Raw genomic sequence first — 17,527 nt, 5'->3', positions numbered from 1 at the left:
GAGGCTCATAGAATCAAGAGATTAGCTGCAGACATTTTGTGTGGCCTTCTTTCGCGGATAGGGTGACACTGTGACAATCAGGATTCAAATCTGTACTCCGACTCAAAGATTAGCCTGCATGGGGAGAGGTTGGCTTGTGGGGGCGGGTTATTGACTCTTCTTCAGGCTGGCGAGCCTTATAAAGGCTTTCTGGCTTCACTCCAGCAGGTACTCTAGGAAGCTAGAGTAAAGGGCATACCCACCGCTGAGGTTGGCACTGATCACACCAGGGGCATAGGGCGCTGCATTAATGAAGGAGAGGATGATACTGAGCTGCCTCAGCTTCTAAGATTTGGGCAACAATGCACAGAACACTACCTTAACATCCTATGTGAACAATACTCCTTTTGGATTGTTGAGACAGCAGAACCGCTGTAACTCAAGAAATAGGATGATAGGATGAAAGGCTGTCTCAACCAGCCAGGATCAGAATCTGAGCCTTGTGTGCAGCACATAACAGTCTAAAAGGTGCATAAAAAAACGTAAGCCGTTTTCCAGGTGTATCTGTAACTTTTATGGCCTTTTTTTCCCCAAGTAGGTTAAAGCTGTGGATGTTTTTCTTGTTCATCTGGTTACTTCTTAGGACTCAATTATGCAGGAAAAGCAGGCACAGAATAAGATTTAAGGGCAGGTGTGCTCCAGCAAGGTGATATTCGATGATAGTCAGACTGTGTCCAAGAAGTATTCAGTCAAATGGTTGCCTTGTTTTGAGAATCTCCATAAAAAGCACATTGGTCGGTTCTGTCCTTAGCAGAAGGATAGGATGTTAAAGCAGACAGCCCTGGGCTATCCGTGAAGATCATTCGACTGCATTTGTTTCAGAGTTGGTTGGACCAAAGTTTAGCCATTCAGTGGCCCCTTACAGGTATGTAATGAGAAGCTTCTTTTCCAGTATGTTCTGTACACAATACATCCAGGTTCACACTTAATCCATGCGGCACTCGGAGGTCTTTCAAAGGGTATTCAATTTAACAAGCCATTGTTTCTGCCGGCCCAGGCCCATACTTGCAGCTTTATTCTGAAATTTCTGTGGCTCCTCTGAACGTTTTACACACCCTTGTGTATAACACGGTACAGTAAACCAAACGACACTTCTCCAGACAGGGACGAAGAAAAATCCAAAGTTCTAGATTTTCCGGGAAATTGCTGGGATTCTTTCTAGGCTAGCAACGCTAGAGTCTGTATGTACCAGCGGACAAAGCGGAAAAAGGAACAGGGAGAAATATCGAGGAACCAAGGAGGGGGAAAAAACAGAACTCAGAAAGGAGCACAAAAGAAACAGAGGAAGGGCGATTGAAGAGTGTTCCAAGTCAAACCCTTTCTGGGGGACTGCCGGTGCACGCTTCTCTGGCTTGATGCTAGCTCCTGGGAGCGTAGCGAGGTCAGTCCATCTCAGTACTCAGGATCTCTGAACTGGCTCTATTGAGGGAGGTGAAACTTTCTCTCAATACCTTTTGAACATGGTCAAGAAGCATGGTGGAGTCTGCCTGAAACACCAGCCATACTTACATCTGGCTCGAACGTGGGTGTCTTTGGAATACATTTCCAGGTCCCAGGTCTGCCACCAGCTCCTGCACCAATGGGAGCATGAAGTCGTTGAGCAAGAGGGTGGTGGGAGTGAAGACCTGTGTGGTACCGTGCCATCATTTTGGTGCAAATCTAAATACTGGGCTTAGGGAGTAAGGAAAAATTACAATTACTGAGAAACCAGACATCCACAACCATGCTTCCAGGCCACTTCTTGTTTCCTCGGGCTGCAACGTTGACCAAGATTCTGTTCCTCTCAAAGGCCGGAATGGGGAGTTGCAATCATGGTACATGTGGTTTAGCTTCAGTCATGTTAAGCAATACATTTTAGCTATTGTGTTCTAGACAGCAAAAATCGGCAAGAAGTAATCTACATCTGTAAACAAGACACTCCGCTTGTGCACAAATAGGCCCTTTGGTCCATTTTGCTCGGAGATGCTGTTGGGTGAGAAAAATTGCAAATTTCTTTTACACGCAAAACTCTCTGAAAAATTACAGATACACTGCAAACTTTGCTTGGGTGGATTTCAACTTGAAAACTGTATGCAAGATGTTTTTTGCCCACAAAAGGCACTGAAGTTACCGGCTAAACGTATTGTTTATACAATTTCTAAAGTCACTCGAACGTTGATGGTGATTGTTAAGACAAAATGTAGTCGTCCTGCATACCATATGGCACAATTTTTTTATAACACCAGCGTGAATATTAATAGTGCTCAAAGCTGCAACATAACTTTGTATACTGCCTTTTTCTTGAAATCAACCCTATCTGAAAACTCCAACCTTTATTAGAACACAACGAATTCAATATGGAGCATTGAGACATTATTGGTCTAACAAAAGGGTGCTCCGTGAACCGTCTTCCAGACACAATTTGTCATTCCTTATTGGAACAAAATGAATTTAGTATCAAGGGTACCAAAATGAGTCTGGAAAACATCACTGCTTGGAAAAGTAGCAAGACATGCTATATCTTATTTCTAGATAAACATTAGCTTTAAATATTAAATAGAATATATTCCCATTTTGTAAATGGGGTTTTCCATGATATGCATTGCAATAGAGAAGATCGACAATTTAACTTATGGGTTTCGGGTTAGGGTTAATGAACTAAGGCCACAACATGGGATAACGTTATCAAAGAAACCAGTCCCAGGCTCCGTGTCAAATGCATCTGCAAAAGGCTTATTAAATTAAATTACTGTTTTTTCCGACCGAGTTCATGCGACATTTGTTTCCAGGCTCAAATTCCAGAGAAACCTCTCCGCGTGCCAAGAGCCGGTCGGAGCCTTCCTTCTGTGCCGGCTGGGCTTGGCCTCTCGCCCGGGGAGTGTTGTAAAGTCACTACTGCCAGCAAATTACTTAACAGGTCTGTCTACTTGGGTTCTCCGACGCTCTCCCTTGCAACATTGTACTGCTTTGCAGCATTTATATAGCGCTTGCTAGCATTACGTGGCGCACTGAAGCGCTTTCCTACACTCTACAGCAACATTCTTGGAAAATGTTGGGGGCCACTGGGAAACAGGGGCCCAGTATAGTATTTCTAATGGCAAAACTAGCCTGGGCGAAATTGCACTAGCTGGTGTAGGACAGGAAAAACTATTTTCAAAGCGACTTTTGAACAAACAGGTTTAATTTTTACCAATTTATAGATTATACTGAATGACCAGCAGTGGCAGTGTTTCACATTGCCGAGACTGAAGGGGGAAAAAAAGGAAGTCTTCCGGCATACAGCATCATTTTAACAATTTTTGTAAAGTGCTCTGATATCCTTCGGGATCAAGTTCGCGCTATATAAAACTTTATAAATAAAAAAATAAAAAATTCTAATTGTCCCCTCACAGGAGGCCGCAGAACGGCCTCTTGTGAGGGGACAAGGCCCAATTTGCGACGCTCCTGTGATTGGCTTCAAGGCACAGCAGACTTCCATCTGTGCAATCCCAAAATAAAAACAAAATATATTTTAAAGCAGCCGATATCTGTTAAAAAAAGAAAAGTGCAGCGTTGTTGTTAAAATAAATACATTAGAAAACATATCCTCTGGACTTCTCTCTGCACTGGTTTCCGCCTGACCCCAAGATCACCCGACAATTCCCAAGCGGTCCATAAGAGATAGCGCACTCTTCACGCATCCGGGGCTCAGTAATTGATCAATAGTTCTTGACTAGAACAGTTTCCAAAAAACATTCATTCATTCATTCTGTAGCAAATTCCAAATAGAAGCGGGAAGCCCCTTACACGCCACCTCCAATTTGAGATTTGTAATGAACTGAAAAGGTCTTTTTAATAGCCCGAAAACTCTTCTAACTGGTAAAAGTGCCCGATACAGTCTAAAAAGGTCCCCCCCCCCCAAATCACAAACCCTGTACTTTTATTAATCACTTTCTTTGCAACTGAAAAATACCTTTGCACAAAATGCCTTTGGAATTGTTTTTTTATTTATTTATTTTATTTAGGGTTAGGTGCCTGAAGTGCAGAAAGCTTGGGACCATGTCTGATGCTGAAGTACTGCCTGCACAGAGATAATAGACTAGGCTAAGGCAAGAGACAGGCGCAGGCACCAACCTATGCTGGCCAACTGGGAGAGTAAGCAAGCCGGACTTCCCTTCAGCATGCCCAGTAAAGTGGTAGACCTACCTCTTTGGTTATCCTTGCATCACACCCAGAGGCCCACCAGGTGCACGCAACAAGCCTTTCCCCCACACGGAAAACAGGGAACTGGCGGTAGTCAACTCCGAGAGCTTCCCTGTGTACACACAGGAGCTTCGTCCAGGTAGAGCCGGTCTGCACAAAACCAGACTTATTCAAAGATTTCTCATACATAGGCATTCAAGCTGCTGGGTTAAAATCAGATCCATCCATCAGATAAAGAATTTGTTACGAACCAAGAACGGAAAGATGCACCCCAGGGCATCAGGGGGAAGAGACAGTACAAACACCTGTGTGTGCTCTAATTTCAAACAACAAGCTCTCCCCGAGGAGCGGTGTCCATACGCAAGAGGTCCTGAAGCCGAGGCTTGCTCTGCACGAATATCCACACTGCCCCCATACGAAAACAACATCCCATTACCAAGACATGGACCACGAAAACCTCACCAACCCATTTGTTGGATAAGATTTGTACTCAAAGGATTTCTCGCTGGCTAGAGAAATAAGGGAGTGCCCCAGCCAAGCCTTTTTCTTCACAAGAACCGTATAACATTACTGTTTATTTACCCATTTCTACACACTGTGAAGGCAATCCTCTAATTTCATCTTGTGGATCAAGCCACATGCAAAATACACAGGATCAGAGGTTGTAGAAAACCAGGAGAGTCGGTCATGGAATTGCAACAACAGCAACACGACCTTGAAATAGGTCTTTAGATCACACAAGAGACTGATGGAAACTTGTATGGCCGGCAAAAGCTTAAATGGATGGGAGCATCTCTACAAAGTCCTGGAGAAAGTCGCCTAATCTGATTAGTATTAACCAACTCTGCACGACTCCTAAAAACCTACAACTTAAATTAGCCCAAAAATGTGAATGTTATCAAGATCCCTGTGACTGAAAAGCCGGTGGATCTCCTGAACCAACCTCAAGTGCCTGGAGTTTTCCATGACAATCGTTATGCCCATCAAGATAACACATGCAAAAAGAACAATTCATGGACAGAATGCAGAACAATGTCATACATTCACACCAGTACAGAGATCTGGGCCTAAATCCTTCATTTTTTTTCTCCCCATGCCATTCCAGTTTGAACCCAGCCTATGCAAATCAGTCTTGATCCTGCGCCCAATGAGAACAGTCCAGCCCGAACTGCCTGGTCAGGACCTCTCTAGATCTGGAAACAAGCATCCCAGGACCGGTTTCGGGGTTTCACCCCTTATCCGCAGGATGGCTCGACTCCAGTGGCATGAAGAGCACAGGACCCACGTCTAGGCATCAAGATAAGCCAACTTCAATAAATGGCACATTTCAGCTGTACATTATAACCCCCACTGATGAAACGGCCTCACACAGTTAGTCAACCATGCATCTACCATCATATTGAAAAGAATGATGAAGAGCACACAAGGCAAGCGTGTGCTGTGGAGACCAAATAAAGAGAGCGGTATAACCTGTCTTAGAGGTACCCTTCAACAAATTCTGGCCTAGACCCGTCAACAATGACTCTCCATCGCCTAATGGCGAGATGCAAACTATCACATTTATAAATATTTCAAGAGCATTTTGAATTTGTCACAAAGAGTCAGGCTCATTTATTGATTTTCTTATAGAATCCCCAAAGGCTTTGTCACCTCACATTCTTTGCAAGAAAACGAACTGCAAATTGCTCTCAGGGAGTTTGCAGTCAGTTCTCTGTTCTACCCGATGAATGCGCCCGCTCCAAAAGCAGCGAGTGAATTGGTAAACACGACCAAAAAAAACACACACACAACTATTGAACCAAGCAGGTGCCTCCTTCAGAAGGCAAGCAGAGTGTTTCTGTGAGATGAAGGGTGCAAGAGCATCTCTCTACCATAGCTGAGCAGACAGGTTTATTCCCCTTTGGGCCCTTTATCTACCTGCTTCGTCTGGTATGTACAACTGGGGGTTTAGGCTTCATGTCGCAAGGTACAATGGAAATGGAAAAATGGTGTTCTCCAACACCTCAACGTGGCATTACAAAAGTGCACTGCCAAGCCACTGCTAAACGGCCTTGATTAACTCATGCAAATATGCCCATGTGCACGATGGAACGGGCCCTACACACATCACAACACACAGTATAAGTTGGAGCACATTGTTGAGCTGGCTTAAGGTTCTACGGGCACTCTCTGCAGCGTTTCTTTCATGATTAGGACTTTCTGCAGACCAGCTTAACTCGCGAGGACCCTGGCCTTGCCACTTTCGCTTCAACTGCCTTGTGATTATTTTGCCAGAAACCCACTGCAGCTGCTTCCCTTGGCTACTGATCCACTGTACTTCATCCACTTGTCTTCCTGGTCTACGCTTTTCTCTGGGGCTCGGAGAACACTTCTTCGGTGCGGAGAACTGCTCCACAGTTGCCTCCTGGCCACTTGTTGCAGGTCACCTCTACTACTTGCTCTTCTTGGATTTGAGGAATGCCAATGCCAGAGCATTATCATGGTTGGATTACAACTGCTGTTGACTACCTTTGTTCACTCAACACTCTATACAAGGATAAGGAATCAAGCTACTTGTGAGAGTGTGAGTGTGATGACTGCCAGAAGGGTTTCAGATTATCCTCCTCTCACCAGCCGCATCCTCTTTTCTTTGATACCGGTTCTCCTTGGGAGTACCCTTGGTTCTCTACCTCGACAGTCCCACATTTTCACACTGTGTGGTGGTTCAGCACACTGCAGTTGGAGGTGCTCACTTACATGCGGTTTCAACTCTCGGGCCAGGTGCACATGCAACTTGGTCCTGAGACTCCAGTTTAGGGTCGAGGGCAAACTCCACTAGTAACGTGACCCTTCATGGATCCAGGGCAGGCTACTTAAGTGCACACTTTCCTATACTGTCAAAACGCAGTCAATTTCCATACATTTCCTCACTGCTATATATTCAAATGAAGTAATGCCTGATCATGACTGCGAGTGGTCCCCCAGCACCACGGAAGACTGATGCTAAGATTGTAATTAGCCAATGGCAGACAAAAACTCCTGAACAGGAATGCTGGGCGAGTCAAAAACAAATAATACCACCAGCAAGTACATAGAGCCATGGAAACCGAGAGGGACAGGACATTAGGTTAGCATTTGTCCTTAATTGTCAGCACTGTCTACATGGATGATATTTCTGCCTGCAAAGAGAGACACTTTCTTTGTAGACATTTGGGCATGGGAGGGTGATGTGGTTCTGAAAAGCTCCCCTATACCACTGACTACATCAGATTGATAATAATGTCAGGCACTATTCCACTCTAATATACAATATTCTCCAAAAATGCCTGCCGCACTCTGGACAGTAAATAAGATACAGGGTCTGAGTGTAGTACCACTAACTATGCCAAAATGTATTTTGGCAATCAGTTTAAAAGGGCTTCTAGCAAATGTTGGTGGACTTTGACCCCTTAAGACAGGAGAAACCTTAAGTCATCTTTTCTTATTGCATTTTCAAACCATTTTGTTGGTCAAAAAAAGCACTTCTACATTGGAAACAGTCTGAAGCACTCCTCCATCAAAGTACACTCATTCACATTTGCTATTAAGTTGTCAGAGGTAGAGGAGACTAAAACTTTTACCATCCATGAATTAAAGAATGGTTGAAATTTCAAGCAGCTGTTTTGCCTTTTAGTTGCTTGCCTCTTTCCGCAAGCAACTAAAAACCCATTTATTCAAATCCCCGTAATCATCTCAGCCCCCCATCTCCCTCCTAGTCTCTGACAGCCTCATTACACCCTTTCTGGTTCCCTAGCGCTTGGACGCCTCAGGGCAGCAATCGCGCTGTACAAATGTATTTCATTCATTCATTCATTCATTCATTCATTCATATATATATTTTTTAATCCACAGGGAATTTAGGCATTGGTGACATGTTCCTTACAGTTACTCCATATCTCTTCTGCAATGATTAGCCAGAAGTAAAGTTGGCCTTCTGTGGGGGCTTTCAAACTAGATTTTAAGCTAGGATATCATATGTAGCTAAGAAATAGGAAAATGTCCGAGGAATAACACTGTTTAGGGAAAAAAATATGGTACAGACTGAGGTCACAGCATCTTCTTAATACATGCCCTCAGCTGCCCATAAAGTGGCGTGTGGTGTAGTTAAAGTAAGTTGGCAGAGTCCACTATATTAGTAGTTGAATGCTGCAATAATTGTGTCTTCGTCGGTCTTAAAGTCAACAATTTTCAGAAATACTAAAATCATAGCGAGATAGAGAATGTAGCAATTCCCAGCAGAGCATAGGCTTCTTAGCACTGGATCTCGACAATTTCTTCAAAGCATTAGGGACGGCTATTCATGCATCTTGGCAGGTATTATGTTGAAATCCACACAGCTATAAACAAGCCAATGAACGCAGGGCAGCTTCTATGGATGACACACCTGGGTCTAGCTCCATGAGACCCGTAACAACAAGTATGGTCCCCCAAATTGTGACATCGGCCCAAAAGTGTCTCAGAGATATAAGGATATCTGCCAAAGCGTACGCAAAATGTTCCACAAGAATGGCAGTCACTATAATTCCAAGATGGAAGGCAAACAAAGTCGCTATACCATTTATTTGTATTATATATTGAACGTTTCTGCACAGCGACTGCTCCTTATTCAGTCACCTTTCACCCCTCTCTTCTTGTTGATCACGGTTTAGCACCTTTTTCGCCCCCTCCCTCGGACCTGTTCCATTTCTAATTGCGTGCGACCCGAGGCACTGAGGAATTCCAGCCCTTGGCCAGTCTGCTGAGACCCGACCTGCATTAAATCTCCTTTACTTTTTTCCCCCATTACCCTCTATGCCCCATTGATCATGTTTTCTATGTTATTTAATGCTAAAGCAACGGATGTAATTGTGCAACACAGTTTTTCCTTATTCTATGCTAAGCTTTTGTAACTAATGTAACTTTGTAACACTGTTTAACCTCATGTAAAGCGCTCTGATACCCCCGGGTCTAGCTAGCGCTATATAAAACTCTTCAAATAAATAAAAATAAATAAAATAAAAAATAATCAAAAACATGTGATTGGTAAAATTGTTCAGGTTCTCACACTTTCGAAGCATTTCAACTTCTTGGGCCTACTCAGAAAGGCATTTTGGAGAACGTAAAATACCGCTTCAGGAGTACTCATTTCGCTGTACATGCCTATGAGAAAAGCCCCAAAACATCTAAAGCGGCAATAAAATGTAAAGGTACAGGGAACATTGCTATATAATTAGTACAAATAAAACAGACATTCATTTTTACTAACAGGGAGTTGGACAGTTTGAGGCTGAATGACGAAGGCGTGTAAAAAAAAAAAAAAAAAAAAAAAAAAAAAAGTTAGAATCAATTGAGATCAGGGTTTTTTTTAGAGTGAGGGAAATACTAGGCGCACTGCTCATAGTATACGCGTAGGAGGTGTAACAATAATAGTATTTGGTACGGGTGCATGCAGGTGAGGGGAAAAAGGCCCTAAACCCCTCCAAGAGTGTGTGTATAGACACACACTGTAAACAATGAACAAAAACCTGTTGCACACCAGATAAAGAAATTATAGAAATTAGATGTCTCAATGGACATTTAAAAGTTCAAGTTTCCAACGTCGCAGAATAAGAGGACGATCAGTTTCTTGGCTCCTCTTTTATTGCTTTGAAAGGCCAGCCGACACGTGTTTCGTCGCAAAGCAATTACAATACTTTAGCGACTCATCAGGGCTGTAGTTGAAGGGTACTAAACCACAGGTCGCTGTGCCGGTGATAATTCCGACCCGGCCTCGCTCAAGACCAGGTTAAGTAATATCAACACGTTGTTGTACGTTATCCAATGTTATTCATGTTCAATGAGAATAGAGAGCTTAAAATTAGGATGTTAGATGCTCTGGGTTGACTTCTTTAACAATTAGCTTAAAATGGTGTGGGCGTCCACTCGTGCATCATGGGAAGTGTGGAAGCTCCTCGATGAAGATACCCGGAACCATTCTGCAGGAGTACTCGTCCTGCTGGCTTTTCCCACAACACAGGGATCTTCATCGAGGAGCTTCCACACTTCCCATGATGCACGAGTGGACGCCCACACCATTTTAAGCTAATTGTTAAAGAAGTCAACCCAGAGCATCTAACATCCTAATTTTAAGCTCTCTATTCTCATTGAACAGGAATAACATTGGATAACGTACAACAACGTGTTGATATTACTTAACCTGGTCTTGAGCGAGGCCGGGTCGGAATTATCACCGGCACAGCGACCTGTGGTTTAGTACCCTTCAACTACAGCCCTGATGAGTCGCTAAAGTATTGTAATTGCTTTGCGACGAAACAAGTGTCGGCTGGCCTTTCAAAGCAATAAAAGGAGGAGCCAAGAAACTGATCGTCCTCTTATTCTGCGACGTTGGAAACTTGAACTTTTAAATGTCCATTGAGACATCTAATTTCTATAATTTCTTTAAATGGTGTGCAACAGGTTTTTGTTCATTAAAAAAAACAAGGTACTTCTTTAATACCGGTTTTGATACTCGGAACTGCTTTTATAAATCGCCATCTTGTAGTTTTATGATTAACTAAACCCTGCCCTTCATTCGGACTCACAAATATCAGTTTCAACATATTAAATCATATAGCAACCATAAAGGAGTCTCTTAATGTCATAGATTTAAGTTCTGTGAGCTTGCAAGCAGCACGTGCTTGTAATCAATTTAAAAAATCTCACTGCTCTAAGGGATTACAAGAAACAAAACAGCTATTTTGAAAGAAGTCTGCTGAGAAGGGACCACATGACCGGCAAATAATTGCACTTCCTCTTTACAGAGGCGAAGGCTTGTGTGGCGAATGTGAAATTGTGTCAGTTTTTTAAAAGCAAGAAGAAATCAAATGCAATAAACTGAAAACACAACTTTTGAGATACAGAGTCTCGCCGAAGTTATCAGATCTGATTAATTTAAGAACTTTACAGGCCAATTAGCCTACCATGCCACAGCCTGCACAGCAGGCCTTCTACAAACGTGTACAGACCACCTCGAACTCATCACCCAGGCCAACACCACCCTGGAGTATGCGGCCCCCTCCTAACAGCTCTTTAAACTACCCTGGACCCACCCTCGCCTTTATCTTCTTTTTAAAGTGCCACATTGCCAACCAACCACTATCATGTCCAGGGACATCCCCCCACTTCCTGTTTAGGAGCACTTAGCTGTCGGCCCCTCATCGCCTTCTCTGAAAGTGCCCTCACCACCTGTAAATGTTCCTTGAACCCCAGTGAAAGCTATCAACGCCTTCCGGCCCTCTGAGTAAATGTCCTTTATACGATTCTGAGGAACCGATGAAAGGGTGTGTGCAGAGATCATTTATATCCCGTAAAAGTGTCCATCAAACACTCCCCAAAAACCCTGTTAATTTCTCCTGATCCCCCCCACAAGCGCCCATAATTGGAATTCAACTCTCATCTAAGTCCCTCCCTTAATCTCCTGTGACACTGTACAGAGACCTCCCCTCCTTATCCTCCCCAAACCCCCGTAAGCCTCCTGTGGATCCGGTACCCCCATATTTATAAGAGGATTTCCCGGCCCCGGCCCTAGATCACGGCGATGCACCTTGCAGCCTTGTGACCCTGGTCACTTCCTGTCAAACTATCAAGAGGTCAGGCGGCAGCCCCATCCTCCAAGCCCGTGAAAGTGTCACAGCCTGTGGAAGCCTGCACCTCACCTCTGGTGAAAGTGACGTGTGACCTCTGCACCCTCACACACCTCCAGAGAAAGTGTCCTGTGTCCTTCCAGCCGCCTCTCCACCTCCTGTGCCCTCCCCCCAACCCTGCCAACGAGTCCGGGGGCCGCCCTCCACTTACCTCCTGTGAGCACCGCGCTCTTAAATTAGGCCTTGTGCATACTTCCTGCACCCCCCACTCCGCCCCACCCCCGCTCCAAGCAGGTAAAGTGCCCACGATCACACGGCTCGCTGCCGCTCACCTGCTCGGTCCGGACCCCCACGTCTCGTCTCCCCGGTGCACCAGGCTCCCCGGGACTCCTTCGAGCTGTCGTTCTGCCTTCGGACCGAGGTGTGGCCCAGACTCCGAGGTGGAGGAAATGCTCGAGTTTCAACACAATCTTTATTAAAAAGAAAAACTTCCCGGCAGAGAAATGCGCTCACAGCGCCCCCGAGCGGGCGACCGGGGTACTGCAGGGGCTGGGGAAGGCGGGAACAAGTTATGTGCATTAATGAGCCCTCATAGTACACCGTGAGAATATTAACTATTGTAATTGCATTTATATAGCGCTTACTACCCCTGACGAGGCGTCGAAACTATAGTATTATTGTTAATTAGCACTTGTGTGGAGCACAATCTGCCATCAGTTATAGAGTTCATTACTAGATAATGACACGTTATAATATCTGTATAATTCATATTTTGTTTTCATTTGGAAGAAATACCATATTTAACTTTCAATCCTGCTAATATAAATGAGAATGACAACTGCGACGATTAATAATAACATTAAAAATAAATACAACACCAAACAGCTAATAATAAGATTTATACTAAGCACCTGCTAATTATACTAATATGGATACTGATATCGATATTTATTTATTTATTTATTTATTTATTTTTGGTATTTGAAAAGCGCATCATATACCCTCAGGCGTCTTGGCGCTAATAAAACCAGTTATTTGTGATAATTAGCGTGAGGAAGGAGCAGTTATTGATCGAAGAGCCATGTTTTTAGGAGCTTGGTTTGCTTATTAAAAAAAGAACAATAATGCAATCAGAAATAGTAAAAACAAAAAAATGAATCTGATGACAATGGTTTTCCTACCCCATACTGTAGCTGCTGACTGGCAGGAGCAGAAAGAAATTATGGGCAGGGCATTTATATATAAAGTGTGCATGTCTGTCCCTTTGGCTGGCTGTCTTGCGTCAGCCAGCCAGACATGCACACTTTAAACCTCTCCGACCCAGTTGTCTTGGACACCTGGGATGAGACCAAGCAAAGGCCTGCTCCATCCAATCCTGGCGCTGCTCTCATACTTCATGAGAGCAGCGCCAGGATTGGTTAGGGGAGTTTCCTGAGGCCTGCGCTGTAGGATTGAAGGACACTGGCCAGGAGCACGGACGTGCAGCAAGGTAAGTTTCCTTTTCTTTTTTTTTTAATATTTGGATTTAATGTTTTGAATGTATTTAATTACTGACAAAGCAGGCAGAGAGAAGGGTAGGTGACACGCTCATCACCACGCTAAAATGTATTGTCCACTGCAGTTTTTACGCAGTCTACTGCATTGACCCAAGGAGCCTCAACTGCCAGACATCAGGGTTGGATCAGGGGACCCAAGTAGGTTTTCATTGAAGGTACTTTTGACTTACTTCCCAATTAGTCTTTGAAGAATCAACTGACATTCCTAGATCTATGCACCCCACCCTGACTAAGGTTAGAGACAGCTGATTTGGTTTTTTAGTCCTGAAGAAACGCCACGGATCCCTCCTGGGCCTCAAAGGTGTGAAACATGTCGACCTTCTAGAACACCCGTCAAGAGATTGTCACTCTTCATAACTACAGCTGATAGTCCACACATTTGTAATCCTGCTAAGGGGACCACTGATTAAAATAACCTTCGGTACCACTTAGGTAGTTTTAGGTCACTTCATTTCACCACTTCACCCACCCCATACTCCCGCACTCATCATCCCAGCTATTTACAAAAGATCTCCACCAAAGAGCCCTCTCATCTGGGCCTGTGGGGCATTGCAGCGCCGACCCCATGAGGAGCAAAGCCTGATAATGAAGTATGACATCCACACAGGTGTGTGAGGGCACTACCTTCCAATAAGGAAGATTCCCTCACTCCTGCCACAGTCCAACCAGTCACCCCTTTCTTAGGAACAGTCACCCTCCGCATGTACTAATATTCCTCTTTGGGAGCAAGGACACTGGACCTTTTAATAGCTTCCTGTCCCCCTTCTTTTGTGTTATTGAAATTTAATTGCCGACATGCGTTACATTATTATTTTAAAGTTACAATAATGTATTGCATGTGTGCAATTTTGTTAATCTAATGTGCCCGAAAGCACCGGCACCCACCTCCCATTTGACTGCCCTACCACTCCCCGTAGGTGACAGCCACCACTGCTCACCACTATCACATACACTTGTGTTACAGGGGGCAATCATTGTGATTGTGCTTGGTAAGTTGAGGTGGGTTTGTAGCCTTGTCTAAGGAATGGTGTGACTAATAGTCTAAAGGAGAGGGTATGCCGTGACCCAGTGGCATAGAAGTGTGTTGTGTGCCTTAGTGCAAGGGAGGAAATGGACCCCCATGGCCACTGTTTGAATTGTGAAATATAGCCATAATCTGGTTTCTGTGCAATCCTCTGGCATCTTGGCCCCAGTGTCACTGCACCTGCTGCACCAATGGAAGCTACGCCCCTGCCGTGACCAAGGATGATTAAGAGACAAGCTCTCACATGGGTGTTTAGGGGCCAACCAGGAGTGAAAATGCTGTAACCGGAGCGGTTACGAGACACCATTTTTGCATGGGTCTCAACAGTCCATTCATGAGTGGAGATGCAGTGACCGAGGAAGATTAAAGATGCCTATAATTAATGATGTCATATTAGATCTCAAAACCCAAGCAGGGCAGGCATCATCCTTTAAAACAACATTCTGGGATTTTGCGGGGACTTAACTTGGCGGTTTCAGCCAGGGTGAGGTATGGTACAGATGGAGAATGTACTCCACTGTTCTCCTTGGCTTGTGGCGTTCCCCCAGGGTGTCTCATGACCCCCGTTCTTTTTCTTTTATATATAAATGGCCTAGACTCCCCTCTTATTAGCAACTGCAGTGACCTAGTTAGAATCAAGGCCACCTCTTGGCTTGCGCTTCTCTACGCCGACGATGCTGTGCTACTTGCCTGCAAAACCAATGGGATTCAGGCCCTTGTTGATAACTTTGTATCCTTCATGGATAAGTTGGACCTGGATACCAACATCACAAAGTCACATTATATGGTGTGGCCACAGCGTGGGACCAAGGTGGGACCAATAAGCATCAAAGATGCTACTATCACCAAGGTCAGTGAATTCCCCTACCTGGGTGTGATTTTTTTACTCCAACAATACATTTGTACCCTGTCTCTCTGAGAGATGCTCACGATTTAACAGAGCAGTGGGTGTTCTATTTAACATATCCACCAGAGGAGACTGCAAACCCATCGCCGCCCATTGGAAATCTAGAAAGTAAAATGCCTCCCTGTGCTCATTTATGGGGCGGCTATTTGGGGATACAGGGATTGCAGTAGCCTCCAGAGGGAGGAAAACGACTTTTACAGGCGATTACATGGCCACGACAGTTTACAGCACTTCATACACGATGAACTAGGTCTGCACTACGTCTCTGATCAGGTGGGGCTTGCCCCTCTTCTTTTATGGATTTCTATTTGGAGCAACTCAGAGGACTTCCTTAACCTCAAGATCTTTGAGGACTGTCTATCCTGTGACTATGGCTTAAAAATCCCACGGCTGAAATATTTACAAAAAACGTTGTAAGCTATTGGTCGACCTGACCTGTTTTCTAATAAGGAATCTATACTTCTATAATAAAGGAAGAACTTTCAGCCTTTGAGGCGAGTAATAAAACGTTATTTAAAAAATTTACAGTAAAAAAAAAGTAGTCCCTCCGAAGTAGCGCCGGCCGCGACGTGCATGCTCACGTCAGGAGCGCGGGGAGGAGCGGCGTCCAGGAGCGGGACGAGGAGCGGCTGGACATGGCGCGGGGGAGGAGCGGTAACGTGAGGAGCAGCGGACAGGCCAGCGGCGGTGCGAGCAGCGGACAGGCTGGAGGAGCGGCGGCTGAGGTAAGGGAGTGGCAGACATGGCGCGGGGGAGGAGCGGTGACGTGAGGAGCAGCGGACAGGCCAGCGGCGGTGCGAGCAGCGGACAGGCGGGAGGAGCGGCGGCTGAGGTAAGGGGTCCCATGTCGGGGCAGGTGGGGGTCGGAGCAGTCAGGGGTCGGTGCAGGCGGGGGGTGGGCCGGGCGGGGGCCCGGGCTGCTGGACAATGTCGGGGGTCGGGGAAGCCTGTTGCTCCCGGACAAGGTTGGGACGGGCTGCTAGTCCATATTAAAGGGGGAATCTGCAAAAGTAAAATGCCTGTTTTTAACAACGGCAGCATCTAATAGGGAGACAAGGAGATTTTGAGACCCAACATGAGAGAAGTGATGGGTTTACAGTTGGTTTAGAGCCATATTTGTTATATGCCAACAAGATAAGGGAGAGAGCCTTATTGGCGAAGTTTCGCCTCGGCACCATTGGATTTTAACTGAGCTTCCCCCTTGGTCAATTTGACACCAAAAACATCATGCTCTGTCCCTGTGATGAACTCTCACAGCAAACCCTAGCACATTTTATGGTCTGCACATTTTATGAGGTACCAAGGACATTCATATTACTACTGATATTCAAAAATCTAGGTTTCTGTCACTATAGACCAGCCTTCTATGTCCTACGGATGCTCCCAAATCCTCAAGTGACTTATTCGGTGGGCACTTTTTTTGAAATATGCACTTTATTGGCATAATTCTATTGCCTTTTAGGATTTATTTAGCTGACTAGAGTTTGCACAGGCTTGTCTTTTACAGTTTCTATTGCATCTTCGTGTGTTTTTTTAATTATTATTCTTAGTGTGTATTTTTAAATCAAATTTCTATGTTTTTAGACAAATTTAATGGCAAATGTAACTTGGTGTTGTTAAATTTGTCTCTTTGCACATTTGTGATTATATACTGTCATCAAAATAAAGTATCTTGATGATGATGAACATTCTGGGATGCTGGATGTTGCTGACTGTCAGAGATGCAGACCTGAGTAAAGATAATTGATTTTTTCTCTACATTGGATGGCCCCTCTAAGAGACAGCATCAGACACCTGTCTATGAGTTCCACTCAGATAGGGAATACAGCTGCCCTAAGAGATTGCATGTTTAAAGGTCCACCCAGGAGGAAACATGACTTGGTACGTCACAAAGTCAAGAGAACGCACTGGTAAATTAGAACATTGGAGCACACCCAGAAGAAGTGATGTCATAACCCTGGACAACAAAAGGTACCGTTCATACTGTGACGCTGCCACGCTAGGAGATAGACAGACCCAACATTAAAGGACTGCTGGGTCCCCTGCAAGGAGAATGGCGTTTTGGAGGAGCAACACAGTTAGATGTTAGGAGGAGCAAGGGGTTGTCACCTTATGAGAGAAGATTCAATCAATCAATCAGGGAATTGTAAGCGCGCTACTCACCCGTGAGGGTCTCAAGGCGCATTCATGGCCACCATATGCAAGATTAGCTTAAGTGATC

General features: G+C 44.7%; 1 protein-coding gene across 1 annotated transcript in view; it reads right to left on the bottom strand.

Annotated features, from left to right (window-relative positions):
- The window catches only part of CDC42SE1 (CDC42 small effector 1), a 110,321-nt gene extending 98,013 nt beyond the window's left edge, over positions 1 to 12,308 (bottom strand). The window contains exon 1 of the mRNA XM_086947435.1: positions 12,152 to 12,308. The gene's annotated coding sequence lies outside the window, so the exon portion shown is untranslated. The remainder of the gene's footprint in view (positions 1 to 12,151) is intronic.
- Positions 12,309 to 17,527: the final 5,219 nt, after the last annotated feature.

Source organism: Lissotriton vulgaris, chromosome 12 (genome assembly GCF_964263255.1).
Source record: "Lissotriton vulgaris chromosome 12, aLisVul1.2, whole genome shotgun sequence".
NCBI classification, from domain to species: domain Eukaryota; kingdom Metazoa; phylum Chordata; class Amphibia; order Caudata; family Salamandridae; genus Lissotriton; species Lissotriton vulgaris.
Note: the sequence above shows the minus strand (reverse complement) of the source record. Positions and strands in the feature narration are given on the sequence as shown.